We start from the raw sequence: 20,185 nt of genomic DNA, 5'->3' as shown, positions 1-20,185 counted from the left end.
CAAAAAACTAAAAATAGAGTTGCCATATGATCCTGCAACCCCCACTCCTGGGCATATGCCCAGACAAAAACTATAATTTGAAAAGATACATGCACCCTTATGTTCACAGCAACACTATTTACAATAGCCAAGACATGAAAACAACCTAGATGTCCATCAACAGATGAATGGATAAAGATGTGGTAAATATATACAATGGAATACTACTCAGCCATTAAAAAGAATGAAATAATGCCATTTGCAGCAACATGGATGGACCTAGAGATTATCACACCAAGTGAAGTAAGTCAGAAAGAAAAAGACAAATACCACATGATATCACTTATATGTGGGATCTAAAATACGACACAAATGAACATATCTACAAAACAGAAACAGACTCACAGACATAGAGAACAGACTTGTGGTTGCCAGTGGGGGGCGGGTGAGAGAAGATAGAATTGGGAGTTTGAGATCAGCAGATGCAAACTACTATATATCGGGTGGATAAACAAGGACCTACTGCATTGCACAGGGAACTACATTCAATATCCCATGATACTACCAAATGTGAAATAGATAGCTAGTGGGAAGCAGCTGCATCGCACAGGGAGATCAGCTCAGTGCTCTGTGACCACCTAGAGGGGTGGGATAGGGAGGGTGGGCGGGAGATGCAAGAAGGAGGGGATATGGGGATATATGTATACTTACAGCTGATTCACTTTGTTATACAGCAGAAACTAACACAACATTGTAAAGCAATTATACTCCAATAAAGGTGTTAAAAAATATCTTGTGATAAACCATAATGGAAAAGAATATGAAAAAGTATATATATATTATAACTGAGTCATTTTGCTGTACAGCAGAAATTAACACAACATTGTAAATCAACTATACTTCAATAAAATTAATTTAAAAAAAAGTGATCCAACTTGCAACTAAGTAGAGCCTCTAGAGATGAAATCCAAATCAAGAAGAGAATATTAAAAACTACATTTTTAACATTCAAGAATAATTTTCTGAAATAATGCATGAATATGCATAATGAAAATACACACTATACTGCTGGAGAAAATGACTCAAATTGTCTGTAGCAAAACATTTCCTAATAAAATTATTAGACTAAAATCCATGGGGAATCAAGATAAAAATATCAAGTTACCTATAAGAAAAAGGAAATTCAGTTGTCATTAGACTGCTAAATTCAGTGCCCCAAATAGTGAGGTAGCTCCTACAATATACTTGTGGAAAAACAAATGAGAAAGTCAAAGATTTGACATGCAGCCAAGCTGTCCTTCAGGTACAAGGGACATAAAGAGTTCTAAATGTCTATCAACTGTATGACAACTGTTGAATGGACAAATATAGTTGGTATATTCATGCACTGGAATACTAGTGCATTTGGCAATGCAAACAGTAAGCTATATTTACATACAATATGGATGAATCTCATAAACATACTGTTGCACAAAAGAAGCCAAAAGGTTATATACTATATGACTCCACTTACACATAAGTTCAAAAACAGATGAAACTGATGTATGGTGGTTACTTTGGGGAAGATACTGACTGAACAGGAGCACAAGAGGGACTTCTGGAATGCAGACAATGGTTTATTTCTTGATCTGGGTGCTTATTACATGGGTGTTCCCTTTGTGGTAACTCAAGGTGTACAATTTTGATTGCATTGGTTGTTTGTATCATCATGTATACACTTGTCTGTATATATGATAAACTTCAAAAAAGGTTTATTTTACAAATTATGGAGAAATATATACAAGACAAAATGCAAACAAACAAATAAGCAAGGGCCACGATCTTGAGGATGCTAAAATACTAAAGTCTACCATTCTCAATAAACATATAACAATTATGAATATCTATATATCAACTAACAGCAGGAAATTTCATGAAGCAGAAGTTACAGGTTGTACAAGATAAAATTTCATTAATAATAGAGAATTTTAACACATTTCTCTCAATCCAAGATAAACTAAGTGCAAAACAAATAACTATAGGCTGACCATATATTAGATCATGAAGAAAAATTCATTAATTTCCAATGTTAAAAAATATCACAATGCAGTAAAACTGTAAATTACAAGAGGGGGCCTATGAGCTTTACCTAAAGTTCTAAATTTTATCAATAGGTATTGAGTTCCCCTCATGTCACACAGTTCAAAACACTTCCACAGAACTGAGGCTAAAAAACTATACCACTATATTAGTTTTCTACTACTGAGTAACAAATTATAAATGCAGTGGCTTAAAACAATACAACTTTATTATCTTACTGTTAGGTAAAAGTCTGACATGGTTCTCACTGGGCTAAGAGCAAGGTGTCGGCAAGGCTGTGGTCCTTTCTGCAGGCTCTAGGGGAGAATTACTTTCCTTACATTATCCAGTTCCTAGAGGCCACCAACACTCCTTGGCTCAAGGCTACCTTCCTTTATCTAACCAGCAAATTTGCATCTCTCTGACCACTGTTCTGTGATCACACCTCTCTCTGACTCTAAACTCAGCTGGAAAAGATTTACTGACTTTAAGGACCCAGGTGATTAGTTTGGGCCCAACTGGATAATCTAGGATAATCTCCTCACTTCGAGGTCCTTAACTTAATCCCATTTGCAAAGTTCCTTTTGCCTTGTAAGGTAACACATTCACAGGTGTCCAGACATCCTTGCAGGGGCATTATTCTGCCTACCCCAACCACTCTTAAATGTTCCATCCTCAGATTCCTTCTTTCGGAGGGAATTCTCAAAAGTCCACCTTTCGAGACTCCTGGGAAGATGGCGGAAGAGTAAGATGCGGAGATCACCTTCCTCCCCACATATACACCAGAAATACATCTACACGTGGAACAACTCCTACAGAACACCTACTGAACGCTGGCAGAAGACCTCAGACCTCCCCAAAGGCAAGAAACTCCCCCACGTACCTGGGTAGGGCAAAAGAAAAAAGAATAAACAGAGACAAAAGAATAGGGACAGGACCTGCACGAGTGGGAGGGAACCATGAAGGAGGAAAGGTTTCCACACACTAGGAAGCCCTATCGCGGGCGGAGACTGTGGATGGCGGAGGGGGGAAGCTTCAGAGCCGCGGAGGAGAGCGCAGCAACAGGGGTGCGGAGGACAAAGCAGAGAGATTTCCGCACAGAGGATCGGTGCCGACCAGCACTCACCAGCCCAAGAGGCTTGTCTGCTCACCTGCCGAGGCGGGCGGGGCTGGGAGTTGAGGCTCGGGCTTCAGTCGGAGCGCAGGGAGAGGACTGAGGTTGGCGGCGTGAACACAGCCTGCAGGGGGTTAGTGCACCACGGCTAGCTGGGAGGGAGTCCGGGGAAAAGTCTGGACGTGCCGATGAGGCAAGAGACTTTTTCTTCCCTCTTTCTTTCCCGGTGCGCGTGGAGAGGGGATTAAGAGTGCTGCTTAAAGGAGCTCCAGAGATGGGCATGAGCCGCGGCTAAAAGCGTGGACCCCAGAGACGGGCATAAGACGCTAAGGCTGCTGCTGCTGCCGCCACCAAGAAGCCTGTGTGCGAGCACAGGTCACTATCCACACCCCGCTTCCGGGGAGCCTGTGCAGCCCGCCACTGCCAGGTCCCGGGATCCAGGGACAACTTCCCCGGGAGAACGCACGGCGCGCCTCAGGCTGGTGCAACGTAACACCGGCCTCTGATGCCACAGGCTCACCCCACATCCGTACCCCTCCCTCCCCCAGGCCTGAGTGTGCCAGAGCCCTCGAATCAGCTGCTCCTTTAACCCTGTCCTGTCTGAGCAAAGAACAGATGCCTTCAGGCGACCTACACGCAGAGGCGGGGCCAAATCCAAAGCTGAGCCCCGGGAGCTGTGAGAACAAAGAAGGGAAAGGGAAATCTCTCCCAGCAGCCTCAGAAGCAGCGGATTAAAGCTCCACAATCAACTTGATGTACCCTGCATCTGTGGAATACCTGAATAGACAACAAATCATCCCAAATTGAGGAGGTGGACTTTGAGAGCAAGATTTATGATTTTTTCCACTTTTCCTCTTTTTGTGAGTGTGTATGTGTATGCTTCTATGTGAGATTTTGTCTCTATAGCTTTGCTTTCACCATTTGTCCTAAGGTTCTATCTGTCCTTTTTTTTTTAACTTAAAAAATTTTTTTCTTAATAATTATTTTTTATTTTAATAACTTTATTTTATTTTACCTTATTTTATTTTATTTTACCCTCTTTCTATTTTTCTTTCTTTCGACTTTTTTTCCCTTTTATTCTGAGCCATGTGAATGAAAGGCTCTTGGTGCTGCAGCCAGGAGTCAGTTCTGTGCCTCTGAGGTGGGAGAGGACACTCCTAGCTCCACGTAATATCAAATGGCGAAAATCTCCCAGAGATCTCCATCTCAACACTAGCACCCAGCTTCACTAAACGACCAGCAAGCTACAGTGCTGGACACCCTATGCCAAACAACTAGCAAGACAGGAACACAACCCCACCCATTAGCAGAGAGGCTGCCTAAAATCATAATAAGTCCACAGACACCCCAAAACACACCACCAAACGTGGACCTGCCCACCAGAAAGACAAGATCCAGCCTCACCCACCATAACACAGGCACTAGTCCCCTCAACCAGGAAGCCTACACAACCCACTGAACCAACTTTAGCCACTGGGGACAGACACCAAAAACAACGGGAACTACAAACCTGCAGCCTGCAAAAAGGAGACCCCAAACATAGTAAGAAGCAAAATGAGAAGACAAAAAAACATACAGCAGATGAAGGAGCAAGATAAAAACCCACCAGACCTAATAAATGAAGAGGAAATAGGCAGTCTACCTGAAAAAGAATTGAGAATAATGATAGTAAAGATGATCCAAAATCTTGGAAATAGAATGGACAAAATGAAAGAAACATTTAACAAGGACCTAGAAGAACTAAAGATGAAACAACCAACGATGAACAACACAATAAATGAAATTAAAAATACTCTAGATGGGATCAGTAGCAGAATAACTGAGGCAGAAGAACGGATAAGTGACCTGGAAGATAAAATAGTGGAAATAACGACTGCAGAGCAGAATAAAGAAAAAAGAATGAAAAGAACTGAGGATAGTCTCAGAGACCTCTGGGACAACATTAAACACACCAACATTCAAATTATAGGGGATCCAGAAGAAGAAGAGAAAAAGAAAGGGACTGAGAAAATATTTGAAGAGATTTAGTTGAAAACTTCCCTAATATGGGAAAGGAAATAGTTAATCAAGTCCAGGAAGCATAGAGAGTCCCATAAAGGATAAATCCCAGGAGAAATATGCCAAGACACATATTAATCAAACTGTCAAAAATTAAATACAAAGAAAACATATTAAAAGCAGCAAGGGAAAAACAACAAATAACACACAAGGGAATCCCCATAAGCTTAACAGCTGATCTTTCAGCAGAAACTCTGCAAGCCAGAAGGGACTGGCAGGACATGTTTAAAGTGATGAAGGAGAAAAACCTGCAACCAAGATTACTCTACCCAACAAGGATCTCATTCAGATTTGATGGAGAAATTAAAACCTTTACAGACAAGCAAAAGCTGAGAGAGTTCAGCACCACCAAACCAGCTCTACAACAAATGCTAAAGGAACTTCTCTAGGCAAGAAACACAAGAGAAGGAAAAGACCTATAATAACGAACCCAAGACAATTAAGAAAATGGGAATAGAAATATACATATCGATAATTACCTTTAATGTAAATGGACTAAATGCTCCCACCAAAAGACACAGATTGGTTGAATGGATACAAAAACAAGACACATATATATGCTGTCTACAAGAGACCGACTTGAGACCTAGAGACACATACAGACTGAAAGTAAGGGGATGGAAAAAGATATTCCATGCAAATGGAAAACACAAGAAAGCTGGAGTAGCAATTCTCATATCAGACAAAATAGACTTTAAAATAAAGACTATTAGAAGAGACAAAGAAGGACACTACATATGATCAAGGGATCAATCCAAGAAGAAGATATAACAATTGTAAATATTTATGCACCCAACATAGGAGCACCTCAATACATAAGGCAAATACTACCAGCCATAAAAGGGGAAATCGACAGTAACACATTCATAGTAGGGGACTTTAACACCCCACTTTCACCAATGGACAGGTCATCCAAAATGAAAATAAATAAGGAAACACAGCTTTAAATGATACATTAAACCAGATGGACTTAATTGACATTTATAGGACATTCCATCCGAAAACAATAGAATACACATTTTTCTCAAGTGCTCATGGAACATTCACCAGGATAGATCATATCTTGGGTCACAAATCAGTCCTTGGCAAATTTAAGAAAATTGAAATTGTATTAAGTATCTTTTCCCACCACACACTATGAGACTAGATATCAATTACAGGAGAAGATCTGTAAAAAATACAAACAAATGGAGGCTAAACAATACACTACTTAATAACGAAGCGACCACTGAAGAAATCAAAGAGGAAATCAAAATATACCTAGAAACAAATGACAATGGAGACACGATGACCCAAAACCTATGGGATGCAGAAAAAGCAGTTCTAAGAGGGAAGTTTATAGCAATACAATCCTACCTTAAGAAACAGGAAACATCTCGAATAAACAACCTAACCTTGCACCTAAAGCAACTAGAGAAAGAAGAACAAAAAAACCCCCAAAGTTAGCAGAAGGAAAGAAATCATAAAGATCAGGTCAGAAATAAATGAAAAAGAAATGAAGGGAACGATAACAAAGATCAATAAAACTAAAAGCTGGTTCTTTGAGAAGATGAACAAAATTGAAAAACCATTGGCCAGACTCATCAAGAAAAAGAGGGAGAAGACTCAAATCAATAGAATTAGAAATGAAAAAGGAGAAGTAACAACTGACACTTCAGAAATACAAAAGATCATGAGAGATTACTACAAGCAACTATATGCCAATAAAATGGACAAGCTAGAAGAAATGGACAAATTCTTAGAAATGCAAACCTGCCAAGACTGAATCATGAAGAAATAGAAAATATGAACAGACCAATCACAAGCACTGAAATTGAAACAGTGACTAAAAATCTTCCAACAAACAAAAGCCCAGGACCAGATGGCTTCACAGGCGAATTCTATCAAACATTTAGAGAAGAGCTAACACCTATCCTTCTCACGCTCCTCCAAAATATAGCAGAGGGAGGAACACTCCTAAACTCATTCTACAAGACCACCATCACCTTGGTACAAAAACCAGACAAGGATGTCACAAAGAAAGAAAACTACAGGCCAATATCACTGATGAACATAGATGCAAAAATCCTCAACAAAATACTAGCAAACAGAATCCAACAGCACATTAAAAGGATCATACACCATGATTAAGTGGGGTTTATTCCAGAAATGCAAGGATTCTTCAATATACGCAAATCAATCAATGTGATAAACCATATTAACAAATTGAAGGAGAAAAACCATATGATCATCTCAATAGATGCAGAGAAAGCTTTCAACAAAATCAACACCCATTTATGATAAAAACCCTGCAGAGAGTAGGCATAGAAGGAACTTTCCTCAACATAATAAAGGCCATATATGACAAACCCACAGCCAACATCGTCCTCAATGGTGAAAAACTGAAAGCATTTCCACTAAGATCAGGAACAAGACAAGGTTGCCCACTCTCACCACTCTTATTCAACATAGTTTTGGAAGTTTTAGCCACAGCAATCAGAGAAGAAAAGGGAATAAAAGGAATCCAAATCGGAAAAGAAGAAGTAAAGCTTCACTGTTTGCAGATGACATGATACTATACACAGAGAATCCTAAAGGTGGTACCAGAAAACTACTAGAGCTAATCAATGAATTTGGTAAAGTAGCAGGATACAAAATTAATGCACAGAAATCTCTGGCATTCCTATACACTAATGATGAAAAATCTGAAAGTGAAATCAAGAAAACACTCCCATTTACCACTGCAAAAAAAGAATAAAATATATAGGAATAAACCTACCTAAGGACACAAAAGACCTGTATGCAGAAAATTATAAGACACTGATGAAAGAAATTAAAGAGGATACAAACAGATGGAGATATATACCATGTTCTTGGATTGGAAGAATCAACATTGTGAAAATGACTCTACTACCCAAAGCAATCTACAGATTCAATGCAATCCCTATCAAACTACCACTGGCATTTTTCACAGAACTAGAACAAAAAATTTCACAATTTGTATGGAAACACAAAAGACCCCGAATAGCCAAAGCAATCTTGAGAACAAAAAAAAGAGCTGGAGGAATCAGGCTCCCTGACTTCAGACTATACTACAAAGCTACAGTAATCAAGACAGTATGGTACTGGCATAAGAACAGAAAGATAGATCAATGGAACAGGATAGAAAGCCCAGAGATAAACCCATGCACATACGGTCACCTTATCTTTGATAAAGGAGGCAGGAATGTACAGTGGAGAAAGGACAGCCTCTTCAATAAGTGGCGCTGGGAAAACTGGACAGGTACATGTAAAAGTAGGAGATTAGATCACTCCCTAACACCATACACAAAAATAAGCTCACAATGGATTAAAGACCTAAATGTAAGGCCAGACACTGTCAAACTCTTAGAGGAAAATATAGGCAGAACACTGTATGACATAAATCACAGCAAGATCCTTTTTGACCCACCTCCTAGAGAAATGGAAATAAAAACAAAAATAAACAAATGGGACCTGATGAAACTTCAAAGCTTTTGCACAGTAAAGGAAACCATAAACAAGACCAAAAGACAACCCTCAGAATGGGAGAAAGTATTTGCAAATGAAGCAACTGACAAAGGAATAATTTCCAAAATTTACAAGCAGCTCATGCAGCTCAATAACAAAAAAACAAACAACCCAATCCAAAAATGGGCAGAAGACCTAAATAAACATTTCTCCAAAGAAGATATATAGACTGCCAACAAACACATGAAAGAATGCTCAGCATCATTAATCATTAGAGAAATGCAAATCAAAACTACAATGAGATATCATCTCACACCAGTCAGAATGGCCATCATCAAAAAATCTAGAAACAATAAATGCTGGAGAGGGTGTGGAGAAAAGGGAACACTCTTGCACTGCTGGTGAGAATGTGAATTGGTACAGCCACTATGGAGAACAGTATGGAGGTTCATTAAAAAACTACAAATAGAACTAGCATATGACCCAGCAATCCCACTACTGGGCATATACCCTGAGAAAACTATAATTCAAAAAGAGTCATGTACCAAAATGTTCATTGCAGTTCTATTTACAATAGCCAGGAGATGGAAGCAACCTAAGTGTCCATCATCGGATGAATGGATAAAGAAGATGTGGCACATATATACAATGGAATATTACTCAGCCATAAAAAGAAACAAAATTGAGCTATTTGTAATGAGGTGGATAGACCTAGAGTCTGTCACACAGAGTGAAGTAAGTCAGAAAGAGAAAGACAAATACCATATGCTAACACATATATATGGAACCTAAGAATAAAAAACTGTCATGAAGAACCTTGGGGTAAGACAGGAATAAAGACACAGACCTACTAGAGAATGGACTTGAGGATACGGGAAGGGGGAAGGGTAAGCTGTGACAAAGCGAGAGAGAGGCATGGACATATATACACTACCAAACGTAAGGTAGATAGCTAGTGGGAAGCAGCCGCATAGCACAGGGAGATCAGCTCGGTGCTTTGTGACCGCCTGGAGTGGGGGAGATAGGGAGAGTGGGAGGGAGGGAGACGTAAGAGGGAAGAGATATGGGAACATATGTATATGTATATGTATAACTGATTCACTTTGTTATAAAGCAGAAACCAACACACCATTGTAAAGCAATTACACTCCAATAAAGATGTAAAAAAAAAGAAAGACAAATAATACAACAAGCAAAACTCTTGAAAAATAAATGAGGATACTAATACTTTGTACCTCATGGATTATTGAAGTGATTAATTACTCTTAGAAGAATGTGCAGCACATAGCTAATAGAATATTTATTGTTAACAACTGCCTTCATAAAGGGCAAAGAAAAACATATTTTAATAGGAATTAGGTGCAATGCTGAAAGAAAAGAAAGAGCTCCCGGTATTAGGAATAATGATACGGAGACAGTCATTTAAAATAGAAATTGAAAGCAAGTAAATTATTAAGCAAAGGGCTTCCCTGGTGGCGCAGTGGTTGAGAGTCTGCCTGCCGATGCAGGGGGCATGGGTTCGTGCCCCGGTTCGGGAAGATCCCACATGCCGCGGAGCGGCTAGGCCTGTGAGCCATGGCAGCTGAGCCTGCGCGTCCAGAGCCTGTGCTCCGCAACGGGAGTGGCCACAACAGTGAGAGGCCCGCATACCGCAAAAAAATATATATATATATAATTATTAAGCAAACTTTCATTTCCTTCTATTTGTACTTTCCACCGAGGAGGTGCCAATGTATTGATTATTGCTACAGTCTAATTTATTTTACCACGTGGTATCACTATCATTGCATGATAAAGAAGATCACATAGGACTTCCCTGGTGGCACAGTGGTTAAGAATCTGGCTAAGACCACACACTATAAAACTCAGAGGCAAACAAAGGAAAAACACTCTTTGACATAGATCACAGCAAGATCTTCTTTAACCCACCTCCTAGAGTAATGGAAATAAAAACAAAAATAAACAAATGGCAGTTAATTAAACTTAAAAGCTTTTGCACCACAAAGGAAACCATAAACAAGAGGAAAGACAACCCTCAGAATGGGAGGAAGTATTTGCAAATGAAACAAAGGACAAAGGATTAATCTCCAAAATATACAAACAGCTCATGGAGCTCAACATCAAAAGACAAACAGTCCAATTAAAAAGTGGGCGGGGGTTCCCTGGTGGCGTACTGGTTGAGTCCGCCTGTGGATGCAGGGGACACGGGTTCGTGCCCTGGTCTGGGAAGATCCCACACGCTGTGGAGCGTCTAGGACCATGAGCCATGGCCGCTGAGCCTGTGCGTCCAGAGCCTGCGCGTCCTGAGCCTGTGCTCCGCAACGGGAGAGGCCACAACAGTGAGAGGCCTGCGTACCGCAAAAAAAAAAAAAAAAAAAAAAAAAAGGGCGGAAGACCTAAATAGACATTTCACCAAGGAAGACATACAGATGGCTAAAAGGCACATGAAAGATACCCAACATCACTAATTATTAGAGAAATGCAAATCAAAACTACAATGAGGTATCACCTCATGCCGGTTGGCATGGCCATTATGAAAAAATCTAGAAACAATAAATGCTGGAAAGGGTGTGATGAAAAGGGAACCCTCCTGTACTGTTGGTAGAATGCAAACTGATACAGCAACTATGGAAAACAGTATGGTCGTTCCTTAAGAAACTAAAAATAGAACTACCATACGACCCAGCAATCTCACTACTGGGCATATACCCTGAGAAAACCATAATTCAAAAAGAGTCACGTACCACAATGTTCCTTGCAGCACTATTTACAATAGCCAGGACATGGAACCAACATAAATGTCCATCGACAGATGAATGGATAAAGAAGATGTGGCACATATATACAATGCAATATTACTCAGCCATAAAAATAAATGAAATTGAGTTATTTGTAGTGAGGTGGATGGACCTAGAGTCTGTCATACAGAGTAAAGTAAGTCAGAAAGAGAAAACGAATACTGCATGTTGACACATATATATGGAACCTAAAAAAAATGGTACTGATGAACCTAGTTGCAGGGCAGGAATAAAGACATAGACATAGAGAATGGATTTGAGGACACGGGGTGGGGGAAGGGTAAGCTGGGACGAAGTGAGAGAGTTGCATGGACATATATACACTACCAAATGTAAAATAAATAGCTAGTGGGAAGCAGCCGCATAGCACAGGGAGATCAGCTCGGTGCTTTGCGATGACCTAGAGGGGTGGGATAGGGAGGATGGGAGGGAGGCTCAAGAGAGAGGGGATATGGGGACATATGTATGCATATGGCTGATTCACTTTTGTGTACAACAGAAACCAACACAGTATTGTAAAGCAATTATACTCCAATAAAGATCTATTTAAAAAAAAAGAGAGGGGCTTCCCTGGTGGCGCAGTGGTTAAGAGTCCGCCTGCAAAGGCAGGGGACATGGGTTCGTGCCTGGTCCGGGAAGATCCCACATGCTGTGGAGCGGCTGGGCCCGTGAGTCATGGCCGCTGAGCCTGCGCGTCCAGAGTCTGTGTTCCGCAATGGGAGAGGCCACAACAGTGAGAGGCCCGATTACGGCAAAAAAAAAAAAAAAAAAAAAGAGAGTCATGTACCAAAATGTTCATTGCAGCTCTATTTACAATAGCCAGGAGATGGAAACAACCTAAGTGTCCATCATCGGATGAATGGATAAAGAAAATGTGGCACATATATACAATGGAATATTACTCAGCCATAAAAAGAAACGAAATTGAGTTATTTGTAGTGAGGTGGATGGACATAGAGTCTGTCATACAGAGTGAAGTAAGTCAGAAAGAGAAAGACAAATACTGTATGCTAACACGTATATATGGAATCTAAGAAAAAAAAATGTCATGAAGAACCTAGGGGTAAGATGGGAATAAAGACACAGACCTACTAGAGAATGGACTTGAGGATATGCGGACGGGGAAGGGTGAGCTGTGACAGAGCGAGAGAGTGGCATGGACATTTATACACTACCAAACGTAAAATAGATAGCTAGTGGGAAGCAGCCGCATAACACAGGGAGATCAGCTCGGTGCTTTGTGATCACCTTGATGGGTGGGATAGGGAGGGTGGCAGGGAGGGAGATGCAAGAGGGAGGCGATATGGGAACATATGTATAACTGATTCACTTTGTTATAAAGCTGAAACTAAGACACCATTGTAAAGCAATTATACTCTAATAAAGATGTAAAAAAAAAAAAAAGTCCCCCTTTGTAGCCCAACACTACCTCTCCAACACTGCCGTGAATCCAACCAGAATAAGCAACAGTATCCCCTGCATCCATGTTTATGTGCATCATAAAAAGCCCTAGGCTCCTTGATCATCTCTCTTTTCAGACACTCTACTCCCCATCAGTTGGATGTCCCATTTTCTCACCCCTCCTCAACTCCTGACACTTTCCAATATGCCCTCTGGAATTCACAGTCATAAACCCCTCTTTTATCCTCAACCACCTCCCTGAACACTCCCTTCACCTTTGGATCTAACAGAAACCTGGCTCTCTCCAGAGGACTCTCGCAGCCCTCTCTACTTTTTTTTTTTTTTTCCTCCCTACAGCCTCTTGCCACTGGGTCTGGAAGTGGGGCAGGTGTCCTCCTTGCTCTTATTACTCTCAGACCTTTCTCCCTTTGTCCTCCACAAAAGCTCTACCTTTGAATTTCATGCCAAGAGATCATATATAACTCACCACCACCTCACTGTTGCTGACATCTACCAAACACTGTATATTTCCTTCCCCTTGTTTTTTCAAAACTTGAGCTCCTGGCTCACTCGCTGCAACGCTACTACCCTTCTTTTATTCTTGCAATTTCAGTACACACCACACAGATGAGTCTGGCTTACTCACACTTACCTGTACTTCTTTTCCTTCTCTCATGGCTCATTCCCACCAGCATACCGATAGGTTACTTCTCCCACACCAGCTGCTGTTCCATTTTCATATTTACAGAAAAACTCTTCGAATATGTGGTCTACACTCTCCCATTCCTCTCCCCTCATTCTACGTTACCCTACTCCAATCCAACTAATAGTCCCACAGAAACTGCTCTCCACACATTCACGAATGACTGTGAATGTTACTAAACGCAACGCTCAATTCTTTGTCTCTGGCCCCATAGTTGCTGCTACCATATTTACACACACGGTCACGCACATGGTGGCGCAGTCACAATCATATACATGCACAGTCACACCTAAATTACAATCACATACTGCTCCCGTCACCAGCGCACCGTCCACATACACACACACACACACACACCTCTACGGTTCCCATGCGACCACTCCCACACCTTGCTTCTGTATCAATTTCACACAAGCATCCAAGGTTCCCTTTCGCGATCGCTAGCGCGCGCGGACACACATACTCAACTCCCCACCGTCTACCTTCTCACACCTGCTGGCTGGTAAAGCCTCAGACTCCGAAAATGTTAGCCCCTCACTGCCCTCTCCCGCAGCGGCGGCCTCGGCCTCTCAGGGGTCATTCCCCTTCCGGGTCTTAGACTCACTCGACTTTGCGGTTCCCTCAAGCTGTGGATGTTCCTCAGGGACTCGCGCACGACCCCTGCTATGGTCCTGAAAGGGCCGGTGTGCGGACAGAACTTTGCCTCGGATACGGCGGACACTGGGAAATGACTGGAGCCGGGACAAACTTTAAGAGCCCAGAGCCTAGTGGTCTCCATTCACAGGCCTCGGTCTTGGACCCTATCACTTCGCTCGGCAAAGACCATTGTCCTCACACCTCTCTATCTTTGGCAAGCGTCAACGAATTCCAGGCCGCGTTTAGAACGCAAGTCTCAACTGCTGAGTCCACGCTGCTCTTCCTCCGCAAACAAATGGCCCTCTCTGAGAACTTGGACCATAAGCCAACTCGGTCTTTCGACGGGAAGTAGCCGTGAACGCGATGGCCCCCGGGAAATGTAGTCCAGAGCCGTGGAAACTACCTCTGGAAGGAGCGTGCAATTCTTTTCTTTGCAAGCTCGCCGCCTGGGCATGTGACACATATGATGTGGCAGAAAGGTCTTGCACCTCGGCCTGGCCGGGTGGAAACCTCTTATCCCACAAGCCCCGGCTTGAGGGTAGGATAAAGGGGAGGATCTATGGGGCACCCCTCGGGAGAGGGAGAGGTGTATCCCCTGTCTGTGAAGCCACTGGAGCTCCTCCTTGAACCCAGGTATAATATCCTTCACATCAGCGGACAAATACCTTATTCCAATTACCCTTAAAGTGGTTTAAATTAATGTTCATGGTTACATTCGTATTGTGTAAATGTTATTCATGTCTGAGCCATTCTTTTTGCTTAAGTTAATACTTGCCAGCTTTTCTCATTTGTGTCCTTTCCTATGTGCTTGTCATTTAGATGTATATCTAAACTTTCTGATGGAGGAGTAATTTTTTCAGTATTTTCAAAATCATCAGGTAACCTTTAAATATTTTTTCTTTAATTTTTTTATTGTGAAATAAAAAACACCTGAAGAATACTGCATAGAATGTGTAAGTTCAGTGTAACGCCGTACAAGTGAAGAAACAGTACATTGTTGTGGTGCTCCAAGGACAAAGAACAATATAAACTCAAAGGGCCAACATTGCCAGAACAAAGAGTTACAGGACTCTTATCACTCTGTCACATTGCGACCATTACAATGTCCCAGAGCCCTCCCAAGCAGCATGCCCTGTCCCTTTCCCGTCTCATATAAGGAAAGATATTTGTCCCGTTCTTCTCACGCTCTGCACACTGAAAGTATACACACCCTGCCCAATCAGCAGATGACTCGCAGCTTCCTTTGTTCCCTGGCTATAAAAACAGACCAGTAACCCTTGCTCAGGGTCTCCCTGGCTATCAGGAAGTCGGCCCGCTGTTCTGGCAGCGACCCTTCCCTCTAATAAATTCTATCTTCTTTTCATTCTGCCTTGTGTCTGGAAATTCTTTTCCAACCCACGTTCGTACCATGACAACTGTGGGTACCTCAAGAAGAAACACCCACCCTATATGATCATTTCTGACCCCTCAGACCCCAGCTGACCACTATCCTGATTGTTAATGTAATAATATCTTGTTTGTCACTTATCTATCTTTGAAATTTACATAAATGCAATCAAATTGTATGACTCTCTTACCTTGCTGAGTTGTTAAAACTCCTAACTGGATTAACTCAAAACTCCACACTAAAGGCTTTGCAGAAGTAAATGTATGCCCCCATTCAGGGATAAAAACTATTTTCCTCAGTTACTATGGTGTTGCAGGACCCCAAGATCAACCCTCCCTCCGAGGTTCAATGATTCACTGGGAGAACTCACAGCAAAACATACAAAGCAAAATCAGCAAAAAAGAAAAGGTGCATTGGGCAAAGTCCAGGAAAAACCAGCCACATGCTTCCAAGGATCCTTTCCCAGTAGAGTTACCCAGGCCATTAATACATGTGAAATAGTACCAACCAGGGAAGCTCATTAGAAATTCAGTACCTAGGGTTTTTATTGGAGCCTGGTCACATAGGCAGTCTCTGCCTGGCACATACCAGAATTTCAGACTCTCAGAAGGAAAGCAGGTATTTAGCATAAATTATATTGTTTGCACAAACACTTTAGGCACAGTAAGCCATTCTTATCAGTGAGGATAATGGGAATCTTCTCAAAATCCAAGTTCCAGTTGCAAGCCAAGGGCCAAACTTCAAGCAGGCCTTTCTAAGGATAAGAAGTCTCAGGTCTGCTACGTTAATCCTTTTCTGCACACTACTGTCCTAAACAAAATGTCTGGCTTTCAACAACAACAAAAAATTTCAGGGCATATGAAAAGGCAAGAAAAATCAAGACACTCCCAAAACACAAAGCAACAATCAGAACTAGACTCAGGTGTTCTTAGCTTGTTGCTGCATAACTTCAATCTCTGCCTCTGCCCTCACACAGCCTTCTTCTATCTTCTGTCTATTGTAAGTGGATTTAGGTCACAACCAGATAATTGGGATAATCTCAGCTAGCGATCCTTAACTTAATTACATCTGTAAAGACCCTTTTTTCCAAATAAGGTCACATTCACAGGTCCTGGGGGTTAGGATGTGGACATATCTCTGGGGTGTCACCATTAAACCCAAAACAACCTGTTACTATATTTAGTTTTATCCTAATAGATTTCCTTAGAATTCTCCTCTTATGTCACTGATCTCAGTGGTTTAGCAGAGCAAAGACCAAACTCTTGATCTACCCACCAAAACTTGCTCATTCTATAGTTTTATCTTAGTAAATGACAATTCTGGTCTTCTAGTTTCTTGGGCTGCAATATTTGGGTTGGCCTAGGTTCCTCTCTTTCTCTCATATCCCACATCAAATCTATTACCAGATCCATTTAGCTCTATCTTCAAAATATATCTAGAATCCAACTATTTCTCCTAACTACCACTGCTATCACCCTAGACCGAGTCACCATTATCTCTTACCTGGATTATTCCAACAGCCCATTGACTAGTTTCCCTGCTTCCTTTTTTGTCCCCCTACACCCTACTCTCTACTCAGCACCCCAAATGATGTCTTTTAAATATAAGATCATGTCACTCTTCTGTTCAAAACCCACTATTGCTTTTACATCTTGCTAAGACTAACCAAACTTCTTAAAATATTCTCCAAGGCCTTACATAATTTGTCCTCTCATTAGATCTTTCACCTCATCTACTGCTCTCTACTTTGTCATGCTGGTCTATTTACTGCTCCTTGGATACACCAGGCTTGTATCTAACTTATGGCATTTATGTTTAGCTGTTTTCTCTGCTTATAATGCTCTTTATCCAAATATCTTCAAATGTCACTGCTTCTTCCTTTTGTTTTTGATCAAATATTTTCTTCTTAGGAAGGCTTTTCCTAACCATTCTATTTAAAATCACAACTCCCTTGTCACTCACTGTCTTATTTTCAAGCTTCATTTTTCTCTACAGATCTTACCTTTATCTGGAACACTATATACTTCATTTACACGTTCACTGGTCACTTTCCCAGACTAGAATGTAAACTCCTTGAGGATGGGAAATTTGGACCGTTTTGTTCATGGATGCTTTCCTAGGGCTTAGAACAGCACCTGGCACAGATAAAGGGCTCCATAAATATCTGCTGAATGAAGAAATACATTTTGACAGCAACAGGAAATAGGCACTTTCATAAATTTTTTGGTGGAAATGGAACGTGATTCATCTTTTGTGGACTGCAAATACTTATACATAACCTCTGACCCAGCACTTAGAAGAAATCGAAAGATGCACATGCACATCTGTGCAAAGCTGAATATATAAGGATTTCATTCCAAAATTGCATAAACCTGAAAACATCCTAAAAATTCACTAACATAGTATTAGTTAAAGTATGACATTTCCCCAACCATAAAGCATTATACCACCATAAGAAAAAGGAATATATATTAATATGGAATGTCTTCTAAGAAATAATAGTGAGTAAAAAACAAGGTGCTTTATACTATACTAACATTTGTGAAAAATAAAGATGTTATATATACAGATATGTTGGTATAATCATAGAATAACTCAAAGTAGTTAACATAAGAAACTAGTCACTGTAGATACATGTGGAGAAGAGAAATACTGAAAGGGAGACTTCTTTTTTCACTTTAACCTTATTTAAATTTTTAAAATCGATGAGATGATTCCTTTAAAAACAATTATGAAGTAAAAAACTTGGCAGAGAGGGGAGCTAAGAGGAAAGTAGCAATGATTTCTAAGCTAGCAGCTTCTCGTGGTAAAGGAGATTGCTGAAATATGACTGTGGGAAGTCAATGACAATGGTAAACTATAACCCTGAAGCTTTTAGCAATGGAAAGATAGAAAATGGAATGTAATAAGAAGAAACAGCAGCATGAAACATAAGAGTTTTAAAAGACTACAGATGTATGAAGGACTGACTGCATATGTAGGCTATGAAAATGAAGAGAATATGGTCCTCTAGGATCTGCTTAAATAAAGAGGGCACTGATAGAGGAAGAATGATGAGTGAAGGATTCACATCAACTAAAACTCAAGAAGAGTAGGGTCTATATAGCAAAACCTGGAAAACATTTTATGATGTAAATTGCCTCACTGAACACCTATCTGTGCTCTCCCTTGTCCCAGGCACATCTGCCTGGTTCCCACTCATTCACTTGTACAGAAAAGGCTCCCACTCCTTTTCATTTCTTCTACTCACCACCTATGGCCTATTTTCTTGTCCTAAGTTGAAGATTTCATGCAGTTTGGTGATGTGAGAGCCTGTATATAGGAAAATCACAAAAGGCTTGAATTCAAGCACCATCTCCAAACTCAGACTGACCTTGGGCCTTTAAGGAAATTACCATATAAAGAGGAACAAAGCAAATAACCTTTTGCCTTAAAGGTTGAGCATATACAATCATGTCACAGAGGGCTTGAGAATATCTGAAGCCTACATCTCAAAGCTGAACCCATTATGCCATGTAAAGATTCTAAATACATCAGAGATGTCACTTTAGTTTCAAAAGTTGGATTATACGGAGAAGTTATCCATACATAATGTGGCTATGTTGCTCTAGTTCTCCAGCATCATATACCTATACAACTTCCTCTAAACATCTTTTAATTGTGGCTGAGCCTCCTGGTTGAACTGAACAATCACATCTCTGAATATTTACCTCATCAATGTCTCCCAAGGAACAGAGAAGAGAAAAACGTCTGGGGATAAGTTTGTGGACATAACCCAAAACAGGCACCCCCATAATAAAATACACCCTGTTTAAAAAGCCATACTGATGCAGTATTCTATTCCAGAACAAAATGTTTGGAATCTTAAGTGTTTATATTAAAATGGTATAAGTTATTTATTATATCAACAGGGAGCTTTTTCTCCTTAAAACTGAATCTACAGGAAGACATATCCTATTATCTCAGTTTGAAGAGGAAATGAGGCTGAGAGGATTCAGATTCCTCCACTATCTCAGCCACCCATGCAGTGGCCCACAATCACGTGATGACACACATATTTTCATACACACACAATCTTGCCCTACCACGTGCACACACACACAATTACTCCCAACCACACAAGCCCACAATATGACCCTCCATCCTCACAAAGCCACTTATAATCTTGATCCCACCTCTCTCTCACACTCATCAATTTTACCTGCATGCAGTCTCTCTTCCATTCAACTAACCCCTAAATGTAGTCACACACGCAATCTCATCACGGTCTCACACTCGGGCCCTCCTTCACCCACTCTCGCATACGTGACTGGGCTTGTGGATTTCTCCCCCTTCAAACTCCCTAGGCTGCTTTGGTCCCAGACACTCACGTCCTGCATTCGGGTTCGCTCTTCTGGCTCCCCGACACTTTCCGCAGCAGCTTGCCTCTAGGCATCTGCGCGCTCCCAGGGCAAAGCGTAATTCCTACCAGCCTCCCGGGCATTTAACTGAGGCCAACTCCCGCCTCAGCGCCTAGGGAACGCAGTCTATCTTGGCCGGGTCCACTCCGCCGCTGGCAAAGTCCTGGACTACATTTCCCAGCA

At 41.1% G+C, this 20,185-nt stretch overlaps 1 protein-coding gene across 9 annotated transcripts in view; it reads right to left on the bottom strand.

Annotated features, from left to right (window-relative positions):
- The window catches only part of ZNF790 (zinc finger protein 790), a 39,966-nt gene extending 19,842 nt beyond the window's left edge, over positions 1-20,124 (bottom strand). For 2 of the 9 annotated variants that reach the window (XM_073796526.1, XM_073796529.1), the window contains exon 1: positions 17,605-17,748. The gene's annotated coding sequence lies outside the window, so the exon portion shown is untranslated. The other 7 variants (XM_019941118.3, XM_019941122.3, XM_019941119.3 and 4 more) reach the window with 4 other exon arrangements.
- Between the last annotated feature and the right edge of the window lie 61 nt (positions 20,125-20,185).

The sequence above is a fragment of the Tursiops truncatus genome, chromosome 19, assembly GCF_011762595.2.
Source record: "Tursiops truncatus isolate mTurTru1 chromosome 19, mTurTru1.mat.Y, whole genome shotgun sequence".
In the NCBI taxonomy this organism is placed as follows: domain Eukaryota; kingdom Metazoa; phylum Chordata; class Mammalia; order Artiodactyla; family Delphinidae; genus Tursiops; species Tursiops truncatus.
The sequence above is the reverse complement of the archived record's forward strand: the minus strand, read 5'-3'. Positions and strand labels throughout refer to the sequence as shown.